Source organism: Cyclopterus lumpus, chromosome 19 (assembly GCF_009769545.1).
Source record: "Cyclopterus lumpus isolate fCycLum1 chromosome 19, fCycLum1.pri, whole genome shotgun sequence".
NCBI lineage: Eukaryota > Metazoa > Chordata > Actinopteri > Perciformes > Cyclopteridae > Cyclopterus > Cyclopterus lumpus.
This window is the reverse complement of record NC_046984.1, coordinates 15,497,654-15,512,756: the sequence shown is the minus strand read 5'-3', so window position 1 is coordinate 15,512,756 and position 15,103 is coordinate 15,497,654.

The following is a 15,103-nucleotide window of genomic DNA, read 5'->3' as shown; positions in this document are numbered from 1 at the left end:
TAAACCGAATAAGAGGTGGGAAGGCATCAGCTTAAACTAGCAGTCGCACTTCGGTTAAGTACTGATGCACACTTCCCTGGTGCTGGTTTTCGTAAAAAAGGTAATCTCCTCTTGTCTACACGTTCGACCCGTCACCGAGCTTCACGCCTATCCTGCTTAACTGATGCCAGCTTTGCTCCTCCGCCGTTGAGATGAAAGAGGAGCTAGATTAACATGTGATTGACATTGGCGGCGTTTCTGATAGCGAGAGACTGAAGGGAGGGGGGGAGGACGGCGATAGAGAGGAAAGCGAGATATCGGGAAGAGAGAAAGGGGGTACGGAAATGTAGAACATCACGTCGTCGACGGCGTTCTCTCGCGCAACCATTTATTCTCAGATTCACGAAGAAGGGCGCCGCTAATATGTCATGGAGAGACGTGGAAAATACTGTGGAGCGAAGCGTTTACCCCAGCCGGGCCTCCGCGAAGTGGATTGTGGCCACACCGCCATCAGTCATTAACTACACGAGCCAATCCTGCGCTTAGCTTCCTCCTCTGTGCCAATCACGGATGGGATGTCCGCGTTCTCTCTCGTTCCTGCAGTATCTTCCTCTCTTCCACGTGAAGCTACAAGCAGAACCGTGCCTCACGTACGTCTGCTTGGCAAGATTTCTCTTTAAAACCAAAGTAGCAGCTTGCAAGAGAGATCTAAAGGGTCTTACATCACTTTAATATAACGTCCCTTATTTAGCATTTACAACCGGTGTATATGCACTAAATGTATTCTTTAAAAACACACCGTAATGTATTTTTAATTAATTAAGGAAAAGGTGTTTATTCATCTATACATATGAAAGTTAATGAATGAATAAAACTGTATAAAAAGTGCAATATTACTCATAAGTGATGAGCACATGAACAAATACTTGTAAACTTGTATTAACCCATATTTATAAGCATATAGAAACTGTGATCTTGGGTTGAAAATATGATCAAAACATGCAAAGAAGTATGGAGCCTGAAGGTGCAGATTAAATCAGTATTTATGAACAGATAAATACGAGATATATATATATAAAAGATAATAAATACATATAATTAATAGAGGAAACAAATACTTCATGTTCCTTTTCAAATTTGGAGACAACCTGTGATGACTCATATGGAACATGGTGACTAGAAGATACCGCCTATCCATCACTTTACTTTGAGCCTAATGTATGAAAATCCCACAAACTGTTCACCAGCACGTAGCTTAAGATCATCTTTCTAATCCGCTTCCTGAGAATGGTATAACTTCTGCCATCGTAGAGAATGTTTCACGAGGCAATGCCACCAACGTCGTGTCCCAACAGCACAAAGGTGCACACACGTGTGTCTGCAACGACCGCCGCTGCATTGCGTTGATTAAAAATGATAATAAGAAAAAGAAGAGGAAGAAGAAAGTGCACCATTCAGTGCGATAAGAAAGCGTGCTATTAAAAGTGCTGAGTGTAGCACAAGCGTAATGTTAAACGCCGCATTAGCTTTTGGGGACCGAAGACGTACGATAAAACAAGAGGCAGACGGCCGCGCATTAATATTCACGAGTCGGCACTCACGGCTCTGCTCTTTATCTCTTAAGTATTTTACTAAGTTCTGCCATCGATTGTGAGCAGAGTGCTATCTGCAGAGGCCGCAGCGGAGGGGTCGCGGTGGACCGCTTCGGACCTGAGGAGGTCACTGTTGACAAATTAGTGTGTTGACGGGTCAGCGCGAGGGGGTCGTGAGCCCGCGGGGGAGAGGTCAGGGGCCAAGTTTGTACAAACAGGAACTCACCGGGTCGCGGCTACTGTCGGGAGCTGTGCCGTCCTCCACTGTGGTGAATGAAGAGGTGGCTGAAGCGGGAATTGCGGCCTCATACCTCTATGGGCGATATACTCCACAGCATGCTTTATCAACATGTGTCAATACTTGTTTTTAGCCATGTTTTTATGGCCTTAGCTGTACCTTGATTTACTTGCAATTTGCAAACGTTGGCATGCTAATTGGACAGATTTTATACACCTGCTTTTTAAAAATTATTATTCTATCATCACGTCCGTATTCCAAATTCCCGTTCCCCCGTCGTCCTAAATGAACGGCGTCTCCCGGCTCCACTCTCCTGTTCCTGAATACAAAAAGTGTTGTAAGTCTCCGCTCGTCTTATTTTGTGAGATTGTAGTACAGTGTGTGTAAATTGGGTTGTGCGAGAGAGAGAAAGCTGCTTAAATCTATCGTGCCGTGTGCAGATACTTTCTATCGCTCCATTACCTCGCTATTGATTGAAGGGCTGGATTTGATGTGTTAATCCGCTCTCCGCGGTGAAAGATTCCTGTCTACGGAGACACTAAACACACACACACACACACACACACACACACACACACGTGCACTGAAAAGAAGAAGAAGAAAGTAATCAACTGAGAATTCTACAAGGCTTCTCATTCACCTCGCAGTCTTCTGAAAGCCTTTGATCAAGAAGTGCTTAGGTTTCACATAAACGGTTGGGTACCTTTCAGAGACCGTGCTAAGCACACAGCTACTCGGGGGGGATTTAGCCGACTTTAATGCCTGTTTTCAGAGCTCCTCGGTGGTATTTGAGCCAACACGATAGCCGAGGTGCACGGCGAGTTATGAACCGCCACACAAGTAGCTCGACAACAAAAGCGGCGTGCCTCCGAGTGCCTTTTTGTCAGCTCTTTTTTTTTTTAAACGTTACGGCTCTTTGCGTTCAACCGCGTGAAAGCGGCGAGCGCGTTAGCTAAGCATCTGGAAGATACTGGACTTCCTGAATAGCACAGTAATATCTGAAACTAAGCAGCTAGCGGGTACACATTTTATTGATTTTATTGAGGCGGGGGGGGGGGGGGGGGGGGGGGGAGCAGTAAAATAGTTTTAAGCTGAGAAATACATTTGATGTGTCTTTGTTTTTCTTGATGAATTAAATACAGAAATCCCTCGTCCTCTATTTCTTGGTTTGGAAACGATGCGCTTACTCTCCCGAGAGCCTCGAGACGCCCGCTCGAGTGAAACCGACCATTTAGAAATCTTATCAAATAAACATGTGCGTGAGTTTGTCTTCATGTACCGTGCGTCATTCTCTTTGTCTCATGCATGGGAGACGCGACAGAATATCCCCCTCTCTCTCCGAAAGTCTCGACCGAGACCTCTTGTTGTTTTCTCTTTGTCCTCCGTTTTACATGCAGGTTCATGAATATGTGAAAACAAATGCAGTTTACAGGGTACACGCTGTCCGGCAAAGTTGCCTGAAACATTAATTAAGTCTCTTTTGTCTCCGGGTTGACTTCAAGCTACAGGAGGACTTTGCTTCCTATTTCTGTTGTTGACATAGAGCAGGCTTTGCTTTTTTTCCGTTCACTTAACTCCTTGATTCCTTTGGCCCCTCCTTTGCTCCATATGGGGGGGGGGGGGGAACTCCTCACAGAAAGACAGTGTCAGACTAACCTCTTGGCCAAAAATGCACCGGTTCAACGTTTTTTTTTTTTCTTCCGGTGGCCGACACAGTATTAACAAAACAAGAAAAAAAAGGAAAACACTCACACAGCACCGGCGCTGCCATGAATCAAAGCGCGGAGCAGCGAAAGGTTAAAAGCTCCTGGGGCCTGCAGACACATTTTTCAGGGGGGGGCGGGTAATAGGATCAGGGCTTCCATAACTCCCCAGAACAGCCGATCCTCCCTCGTTTCTGCCCGTTTAGCCTTCAAAGGGAAAGTTTGTGTGTCTGTGACGGCCGGTCAGGGGGGTTAAGAGGAAAGTGCATTTTTTCAGGTCACAAACTCAATTTCCTTGGTGAGCTGAAGAGGGGCCGTGCTTTAAAACCCGGAGCATAAAGCCTGTTTAATTTGTCCCACATACAGTATATCCTCCTCAACCTCTTCACTCGGCTGCAGACAGACCAGAGTCCTGATTGCGTGAGCCGAGGAACCGGCAGGCAGAAGAATGTCAATCCAGGCTATATGAGTCTTGACCCTTTTGTAACTGTAATAATAACACCCTCTGTATTCTACCATCCGTCTGTGTCTTCGTGTTGTTATCATAATGTGGACAATTTGTCAGCGGAGGAAATGAGGCCAAACAAATTAACCCTGTTTCTCATTCTTAGCAGGCCCAATCTGTTATTTTACATGAAGGCACTTAACTGTTCCCATACTATGATACTCGCCCTAGACTGTCGTCTAAGGTTGAGAGGGAACCAAGAAGAGAACGAAAGCAATTCAGAAACTGATCACATTTTGCCGTCCACCAGCTTTACTCACAATACAGTTTATTGCAAAATCATTTCCACTTTCAATGAAATCGTGGATTCGCAGCAATCTCGACACATTTTATTGACATAAAGTTGGAACTTTGGTGAAGTTTAACACGATGATTCAGCACTGAAGACCAACGGCAAACAGTCTTTAACGATGCCGAACGGAAAAGCCATCACATCGGCTTCGGTGCACCGACCACTTTTATATAAACCTCCTCCGTCAGGGTATAAGGTGCCATGGCGCGGATGGTTGTGAGTCGATGGTGCGGATACAGCTCTTGAACAAGCTGTGTCGGGTTTTTCTTGTTAGCTGAAGGGTTCTGAGGGGTTCTGGCATGGAACCATCAAGTTCTAGCCGTGTATGGGACTACAGAGAAAGACATGGAGGAACAAGTCAATCAGCCTTCCTCCGGCCAAAGAAACATCTGCACGCTGAAGCTCTGAAGTACAGACAAGGTGGTTAATTAAGCCTGAAAATGCGGTGTAGCTTTTATAAAATACTCATCGTGTATGGCAATATAAAAGCAATAGACACACTCCAGTTGTAATAAAGCACATAATTCGGAGACAGTTGTTATGGAACAGCGGTTGCTATGGAATGTGCAATAGCAGCTGTAGCGTATTTCCTCTTCATGAACATTATTTGTGTCTCTTGAAGCCGGTTCCATATCGGAGTAGGTTGTGTAGTGTGTGTGTGTCACTCGATTGTTGACTTTTTCTTCTTCTTTTGTTTACATTGTACGGTCGGATTTTTCCAAGGTCTCTGTTCTTCGCGTCTGCGGATGTATTTCACCCCCGTTGTTATTCTAAATATGCCCGCTCGCATTCGCCGCCGCGCTGTTACTTCTAAAAGTAACACGACCCCCACCGTGGCCTTTGTGTGGCGTACACGCCTCCACAATGTCATCAATTATCACCGCGCCTTTCAAAGGCCATATACGTGCCTGAGTGCCCCGGACCGCCCGTCCCACGACCAGGGGGCCGAATACGGTGTCGTCGGTCGAGGACACTGTCCCCCCCCCCCCGATAATTAAAAAGAGCTCCATTGTCGTGTCCCAGCGGAGCTGCTGTTGCGATGCGTGCGGAGCCGGGGTCGGATGACGGTGACAGGCCGAGTGTGGAGCGGTAGCCCGGCGGTAGGCGACGATGGGGGGGCAGGTTCCTCCCCCCCCCCCGAGGGGTGACCTCGGCCGGGGCCTCGCTCACCAGCTGCTGCCTTGAAACGGGACACCCGAGGCCCTCTGCTGCCATCCACCTGGATCACTTACCTGACACGCACGTACAGTGGACTGGGCTGCGCACACACACACAGATGCAGATGCCAACGGTATCCCTTTCTCACTCTGACCGTACAGTATAGTCATGCAAGCGCCGCTCTCTGTCAGGGAGTTGAGTTTGGGGGCAACGCTGTGGAGCTTCATGGAGGCTTAGGCCGTCCTTTTGTTGAGGTTCCCACCTTCTTTGACCACTTTTGGAAAGTCCATTTCCCTCACCGCTAACTCTCCTGCGGACGGCCGTGTGCCATGTGATCCAGGACACGTGGTTTCGATCCTCACCGGGACGCCATGAGACGTGGAGGTTCATGCGTGCTGTCTTTTAATGGACAGCGCCTTCATCGTGAAGCCCGGTGGAGCAGGCGGCAACTCATACATTTTAAATAAATCAATACAGCAAAGTTGACAGCTATCCGATATCATAATCTTTGTTTGCTGGCCCAGAATGGATCGCCTTTGACCTTTGGAGCGTTTCTCTTTATTCCTGATGTTCAGCAGGTGATGAATTCAGGACACAAATTACAACTAGTGTGGTTTTTGTGGTTGACACCAAAAAAAAAAAGAAGAACAATCACCCACTGTGTTTACATTGGAAACAATGGAGGAAGCTGTGGTGCCAACTGCCCGCTAAATAAAAAGTATTTTTGCAGCATCAAAGCCCCCTCAATGGTTTCCAACCAGTAAGGCCGAATGTGTGCTGGAATGCACAACCAAACCAGATGTACCACCACTGGTACTCGATGTCATACATGCCACACATTCTTACTTACGATAAATACAGACGCGCGGTCGGTCGGTGGTCCTACGCTTCAGACTATGACGCAGTAGGAAGTCTCAGTTTGGGGGCGTGTCTAGTTTCTTCTTGTATTTTCAAAATAAACTTCCAATGCAGTTTTACTCGGTCAGGTTAAGGCAGCGGTTCTCAAACTGTGGGGCGCGCCCCTCTAGTGGTCTGACGTCGGTCGGAAAACTGCAATGTTCCCCAAGATGGACTACAAAAAAAGCGCGTCAGTTTCAAACATGCTGAATTAAATGTCTCATATCCCTTTATGTCGTTATGGTTTATACTGTATGCAGATTATAAAAACACAACAAATAAAACATCGACAAGATCAGCTCGGATTCTTATTGAAAAGGCTGCAGATAAAAAGAGGAAAATAATGTTGATGAATTTGATTTAAGCGCTGAAGAAAGGTCGTTTTTAAATGAGTTGCCTCTGAACTCCAACTCAATAGATAATAAATGAGACATTATTTCCAATGTGGAGGTAAAATAAACTAATTCATCAGCACTTTAAAGTCATAAACAGAGAAGATACTTCTTAAACTCCTTAGTCCATTGCACTGTTTGTTTGTATTGTATTGTATTGTGTATTTGTATTATGTTGTATATTTGCATACTGTATTGTATTGTATTGTGTTGTATATTTTGTGTAAGCACACTGAGAGTCACCTTACCAAGTCAAATTCCTTGTTTGTGCAAACTTACTTGGCCAATAAAACCTGATTCTGATTCTGAAGATCAATACTTCCACTTACTTGGATTAAAATGCTATAAACTGGTAATAACAAAAGGATATTATTTGGAAAACTTTGAATTCATCCTTGTTTATTATCTTCTTCCACAACATTTCATAACGATGTTATTCACATTTATTACACCGAGAGCCAATAATGTATCAATCTAACAGCTTGTGTTTTGCAGAGGAGGAGGGCCATCTTGACTCAAGTTGTTGGCTTAGTGGACTCAATTACTGAATGTTTGAGTGGCTCAGTGATCCCGGGAGCTATGTTGTCCGGGGCATCCGCCTGTGGTAGGGTCTCCCATGGCAACCGGTCTCGACTAAGAAACCACCTCACCAGGACCAGGGCGAGGAGGCTAAAGACGTCACGTGATTTAAGTCCTTATTAAACTCAAGTGAACTCAACTGTTTTGACGTCTCTGTGTTCTTAGCCGGTTGAATTCTTAATTTAATAGCTCTGCTTTACTCGTTATTGTCCACATTGTGTATTTTCACCTCATGACAACATCACATTAATTTGCAACGCTTTAAAGGCGTTTTGAGTCGCTTTAAGTCCTGAAAACTTTTTAAGGAACTATTAGCAGATGCGTGGTACATTTTTAGGTAAAGAATATGTTTCCTATTCGAATGAAAAAAAAAAAAGAAAAGATAATTCAGAAATTCAAATAAAACAGCAACAATTTAGAAAAAGGGGACTTTTAACCACATAAATAAAATTTGAAAAATACCAAAGAAATAAACAATGAAGAGTATAAAACATTACATCATCATCACTGAATTATAAAAAAAAAGAAGAAGAAAGTCTGTTGAGCTCTAAATATATATTAATATATATATAGGATGTTATTAAACACATTTTACTTCTGCAATTTCATAGGATTTATAAAATTCTACATTTGTGGTATATATATTTTTCTGTAACTGAGTGTTGTTGTGCAGCCGGGACTCCCCTTGAAACCTCGCTTTCTTTGTCAAATAAAGGTTAAATATCGTGTGCCAGCATGACCACGAAGCACGCTGAGAAAAGAGCGGCGCGTATAGAAAATGTCCACAAAGTTTCCTTTTTGAAAGGCCAGGCGGCGGCGTTGTGCGCAGCGATGCATCACACTCGAACATACCTCGCAGCCGCCGGGCGGAGTGGCGAAACACTTGACAGCGCGTGTAAATGATCCTCCCAGACAACCTCCGCTGATTACTGTGACATCCCCCAGAAACAAATCCATCACCTGATTACACCCACGCCTCTGTGGCAACACACACACACACACACACACACACGCACACAACTGCCATACCTTGTCATATTCGTGAGTGCAAGGGCCTCTTGTTTGCAGCAGCAGCCGGTGGCTCGGGGGCACGCTTTTAACACAATGACCCCGACGGCGCTCTCGTTTGTCAGAGCGAGACAAACATTAACCGAAAAGCCGTGGGAGTGGAGAAACCCCCCAAGTCGACTGGAGTGACGCGCTGGATAAACACACACAGTGTTGCATGTCATAGGGTGCTTAGTATTAACAACCCCACGCACTCCCCAAAAAGGCAGGTTGAAAAGCAACGGACTAAATCAAACTCCACCACCAAAGGGACCAATCCGTCCGAAATTCTCTGCAGTGAAGACCGACCGGCTCCGATTTCCCCCAAACGCCTCCTCCTCCTCCACCCAAAATATACAGTCTGAGAGGAAATATTGCATGTGTCTGTAGCACCTCGTAAAGGCTCCGCTCGAGGCGACTTCGTCACGTTGGCTCCCTCCAGTCACACTTTGCATCCACGGCCTCGGGCGATAAATAATTACTTGTCGGAGTCTCGACTTTTTCCTGCGTGGTGTTTGCATGCTGTCCCCTCGCTCGACGCTGTGGCACTCTGACAGCCTCAATTATTAACAAGCTGCTTTTCTGCCTCAGTGTGTTCTCTGTGTGTGTGTGTGTGTTTGGATTATTGTGTTGTTTCTGTGCGAATGAAAAAAAAATAAATCAACTTTAGGTTGCCCGCATGAATGTGGGTTGACAGATGATTGTAGTCACATCACTTGTGTTTGTGTTTGTAGCTTTGAGTCCGAGTGTCGGCCGCTGTTTCTGATGAAGAGGAAAGGTGCTTAAAGTGATCCAAAGTGTAAAGAGCAATAATGCAGCCTGTGGGTGTGTGTGTGTGTGTGAGGACCTCTGAGCATTGTGGGCAAATGTCTGTAATGAGTGGGAGGTAAACAGGGGCGAGTTCTCATTTATTCATAAGGTCGTGTGCAGTGAATGGGAATAAGCGTGTGATGATTTATTTAAAGCTATTTGTTTCAGGCTAATTCCCCCCCCCCCCCCCCCCCCCCGAAAACAAACAGAACTCTGTCCCTCTACTTCTCCTTTTGTATCATCTCGAAATAACACCCATATTTTAATGTTAATGCACACAGTGCGGAGGAACGATTGTTGCAAAATTACCCGGAAAAGCAGATAACGCAACAGCTTTTTTTAGTTTTTTTTAAAGAGATAAGATGGATTTTTTAATTTGTAGCAAATAATAATAATTAAACAAAACAAGACTAACCAATAAAATGAACAAAAATGAATAAATATATAGGGAGTAGGGAGAAGTAAACACTTATAAGGTTCCCTTTTCTAGAAACTTTAAAAAACTTAAATGAATGAACTCAATGTTTAACACATATACGCATAAATAATCATGCTAGCACACAAAACAAACAATAAATTACCAGATTGTTCATACAGTACGTGACTCATGAACATTAATCAGCTTTCCGTCAGTTTGCATTTTCGTGTGGGACTTTTTGACATCGGTGTTTCTGTGCCGAGTCTCCACTGGTTGCTGTTCAAACTCACCGTGACAACCAGACTCTGGGAAGCCGCTGCGTCTGGCTAACGTTTGCTAAGAAATAGTTGAAGCACGTAATTCTACAACATTACACCCATTTAGCATTTATTTTTGCTGTTTATTAGTGCGCTATAGAGGTTTTGGTAGGTGTTTTTTTTCTTAGCTAAGCTAGCTGTCACCACCCAGCCGCCAATTTCCACTCTTTATGCTACGCTAAGCTAATTGCTTCCTGGCTCTGGTCTCAGACTTAACGGTGCAATACATGAGATTGGCCCTCAATGGCTCTGTAGAGCCGGCGGCTCAAAGACAACGGTGCTAACACCTCAAACATCGGAAAAAAGTGCTAACAGAGCTAACGTGTTTACCTGGGGGGGGGGAACCGGAGGGTGGATGCTACACGCTACATGCTACACACTTCTGTAGCAGAGCACAGGGGCAGCCGTGAGCTATTGTTTTACAGAGGCATCAGTATTCATCTGAGATTATTTTGTTAAAAGTTCCTCGTGGTAACTTTGACGCACACATTTATGAGTGTGCAGTCAACAAATCAGCTAACTCTACCACGGTATTCTAGTTGTATGTAGCCCGTGGCATTACATTAAGACGAGTCCCCCGTCGACCCGATATGACCGAGCCACCGGCGTCCATGCGTGATCTCGTGACTAAAAGGTTCCAGTGGTGAGCCCTCGGCTAACGGGGCAAGCTCCCCCTCCCTTCAGGAGGTTTCGGGGGCTCTGCCCTCTCAGACGATCTGGCCGTCTGGTTTCGGGTTCTGTCACCCTGCTTTCCATCCAGGAGCAGGAAAATTTGAGCTTAACATGAACACACATTTAGTCATGTGTCAGCATCAATTATCGGCCTTTTGAGAAGCAGGCGAGCTCTTTTGAAGAAGGTTCTCAAAAAAAAACACACACACACACACACACACGTCTGGAAAGAGTCCCGGACGATCTTTAATTGCACATTTGTGTACGTTGTCGGCTGTTGGCCGCGCACAGAAGTGACAGTTCAAAGAGCAGTTTATTACTGCGAGCGGTGGGAAAAAGACTTTTTCATTTCGAACACAAGCGATTGGTCATTTTCACGAGGGATGACTTTAAACTTAAAAAATGTACATTGTTTGCAGGCCGCGATCCGTCTCGTCTGTCACAGTGAGGAAAATCCCGAGCGTGGTTAATAAAAAACTAAATGTCGAAAAACGAAAAAACACAAGAAAGTCTTCCTGTCCCCGATACTTTATGATGAATGCAAAAGCACTCGTTGTTTACCGAAACGCAGGTTTCTTAGTATCGGGCCACAGCGCACCGGATAACAACCGCAACGTTCTGCTTTGATGTCTCTTTACACTTCGACGAGTCCTCGTCGAAAAAAAAACAGGCAAACGCGAAGATTGAAAGTCCCCCCACACCTCGAACCCCCCCCCCCCCCCCCCCCCCCTCTGCCTGCCGGAGGTATTCGCTCAGACTTGGCCGGCGGATTAAAGGCTCCTCTTCTGCGATCCAGAGAAAACAAGAGGTCTGATCCCCTCCGTGTGCCTCCAGCGGGGCAACGAGTGGGTGGCGACCGCGCTCGCGTGTGCGGAGCAGCGTTTCGTAGCATGACAACCGTGTGAGGCCACGTCTGCATGGTATCTACATAAGCGTGTGCACTTAAGGGAAAAGATGCACACACACACACACACACACACGCTGTCGATGCGGCCTTCTTCTTTTTCTCCTTCAAAAAGCAGCTTCTCTGATCCATCATTTTACGCGGCCTATATGATGCTCATTGCACGTCACATGTAAGCACACACACACACACACACACACATGCTCAGAACCTTGTATTTATAAAGTGCTGGCGGGTTGTTATTTTACAGCACACACACACATCTCTTGCCACGCTCCTTTAACGTCCGTGTGTGTGCAGAAACAGACTCAGAGTTGCGTGAATGGAGAAGGGAGTCTGGATGAATGGAGGTTTTGGGGGCTTACTTAGAGTTTAAAGGTGGGGCAGCGAGCTAATTGTGCACAGGTGACTCCAGACAGGTGCTCTGGCGTCTATATACGTGTGTGTGTGTGTGTGTGTGTGTGTGTGTGTGTGTGTGTTTGTGAGGGAGAGTGACGCCATGTTGATGGAATGAGCAAAAGGAGCATTAAAGGGGGAAATATAAGAAGGAAAAAGAAAAGAAAAGAAATTCCTGTCTTTCTGCAGCAGCTCGACCCAACCCTAAAAAAAAACCACGACATGCGGTCAGCTGTTTTTTTTAAATTAATAGACATATTTTAAGTTCCCCCAATGCTCTCCGACAGGGTTGGTCTGTGCAGCAGCAGCAGCAGATGTGGCCCGTCCATTTTTCTCTTTCATACTTAGCGGCCCTTCAGGGGATCGAGCGGGAGGATGAAAAGTGTCTGAGTTTGTTACGGTGAGGAGCCGTCTCTGAATAACACACACACACACACACACACACACGCACACACACACACACACACACACACGCACGCTGACCCACTCAGGAAGAATACACAAGCAAATTGAACAAGTCAACAAATGGACGTCGGCCTCCCCGTTCCCTTCTGCTCCCACGACCCGTCTTCTCCGCCTCCCGACGACCAGCGTGAATCCGGCTTCAGAAAATGTGTCGACTTTTCAACAGGTCACAAGTCCCCCCCCCCCCCCCCCCCCCCCTCCCTCCCTCCCTCCAGCGCCTGTCAGTGCAATTTCTTTGAATCCTGTCAGCAGAAGTCTGAGGGAGAAGTAAAAACAAACAGGTGCAGCAGGAGGAAGGAAGGAAAGATGGAGACCAGGCGGGGGGGGGGGGGGGGGGGGGGGGGGAGCTGTGATTGATACATTGTATATACGCGCCATTACATTAAGACTACAGTTATTCTGCTCAGTCACGGAGGGGTTTGCTGTTTCAAGCTGTCACTTTTACCATCATCAGGAGGAGGGGGGGGGGGGGGGGGGGGGGGGGGGGGGGGGGGGGGGGGGGGGGGGGGGGGGGGGGGGGGGGCAGTCTGGCTTGTTTGCCAGATTAATCAACACAAAAAATATACACAGCCTGCTTGTGTAGCTGCACAAGCAGATGTTTAACTGACTGTTTCACTGGAAGTCAGACCGCGCTGTCCGAGTTGTCCCGTCCGTATTCTTTTGTTTCCTCCCTCGTGAATTGAAAGCCGTTCTGTCTTTTTGGGCAACATTTTTGAGCAAACTTCCACATTGTTTCAACACAACTTTATTGGAATCGTCAAAGTAGAAAACTTGGGTTTTTAAGTGGCCTAATGAATAACACTAGGATGTACGTTGCACTTCCTGGTTTGTACACCAGCTGTCGACTGAATTAAGTCTGAATTATCTTCGTCTTGACCTCCCGGCACAGAAACTTCTGTTCTGTTTGTTACACCTAAATATTAAAACTTACAGATTCACATCTCGCATTCAAATTGTCTTTGACGTTTTAACTTATTTACGGTAATATCCCAAATTAAACTGTTATTTTAATAGAAAAGTGATTAGATTTTCTTGAAAACGTAGTATTGTTTGACCCGTGACTTTAATATTTCTCCGTCTATGGCCTCCAATCAAAAATGCAATTAATATCAGTGTCTCCGCAGCTTAAGTCGTACAACATCTACTTTGTTTGTTTCATTTTTCTTGTACTCTGTGCATAAAATGATCAAATGACGCACATTAGCTGGAAGGAAGAGAGAGGGCCACTCCAACTTTCTTGACGTTGTCCCCCAAACCCTCGCAGTCTTCAGTGATGGAATCAAAATATAAATCTCAAGGCCAGTATGAGTAAAATATTTACATATAGCTTTTTTTTATTCAAGAAGTGCCTTTAAAAATCCCAACATCTTATGAAAACAACAGTCAGAACAACACAATTAGATGGTAATATAACCCCCCCCCCCCCAACCAAAACGATCTATATTAGCTTCTTCTCTGACGCTCACACCAAAACACAACATGGTTTGGAGTCTTTTAAAGGCAACATCTGCTTCCAGAAAGCGGCTCAACAATACGAGTAGACAGACATTAGAACACAACTCGGGCCATTGTTCTCCGGCGCCCCGCGTTTAAAAACACAGCCCAGTGACATCAAGTGTATTCATTCTCCAGGAGGCATGTTGAGGAAATCTGAGTCCCAGTTTGGGAAAGGAGTCGCTGTCGCTTGGATGACGGCGAGTCTTTGCCGTCGTCGAGAAGCGACCCTTTTGGGCTGGAAGCCAACAAGCGGAGACGAGCGTTCGCAACGCAACGTTCAAAACACACGACCTGAAATTAAAATGAGGATAACGTGTTTCTCTTTAAAAAAAAAAAAACATACTTGTGTACTTCTCGAATAAATAGATTTCAAAAATACATATATTTTTCATTTACATATTCTTTTTTTTTTTTTTGCTAGAAAAATGTTTAAAAGCAGCCATGTATGTTTAAAATATGGCATTAAAACACTGCTTTTATCAAAAAGGCCCCCCGGACACGATGCGATTCCACCCATCTTCGTAAAGAAGCACTGCATACAATATTATATTTATGTGTCGCAGCCGAGGACTCCAAACTTCAGACAACAAGTCAACGTGTTTTTAGGAGAAAATATCTCCATGATTGTGGCTCTGACTACATATTGCATAATCTGGGAGCCTCCTCCTCCTCTCCTGTAACGTATTGCTTAGTGCTGAGGACGGAGTACTAGAAACACTGCTCGGGGATTAAAGTCATGTTATTTTGAGGAAAATAGTTGTAATATTTCAAGAATAAAATCCCGTATTTTGAGAAAATGTCAGATATTTTGGCAAAAAGTATTTTAAGAATACTTTTGGTTGTTATATTCTCGAATATATATATTTATATATTATGTGAACTATGTTGTGGATTTAAAACAAACCCTATTAAATACATTTTTATCTTATCTTATATTTGACTAGAATAAAGTCTAACAAAGTCTTTTTTATAAGTATGAGGTAAGATATTTATGAGTAGGAATAATAATAGAATAGAATAAGTTAGAATTTTTATGCTAACATTTTATGATTTCAAGAACAACCAAAATATAAAATAACTAGATGTGCTTGATAAAATTAGATCTGCATGTTTTAGCATTGCCTGACTCTCCATAAATACTATAAATATCTTGCTTGCCAAAACACGATTTCACAAAATATCCAACGTTTTCTTTTCCATACATTTTACAATTTTAAATTGTAATATTAGACACGTTTCTAG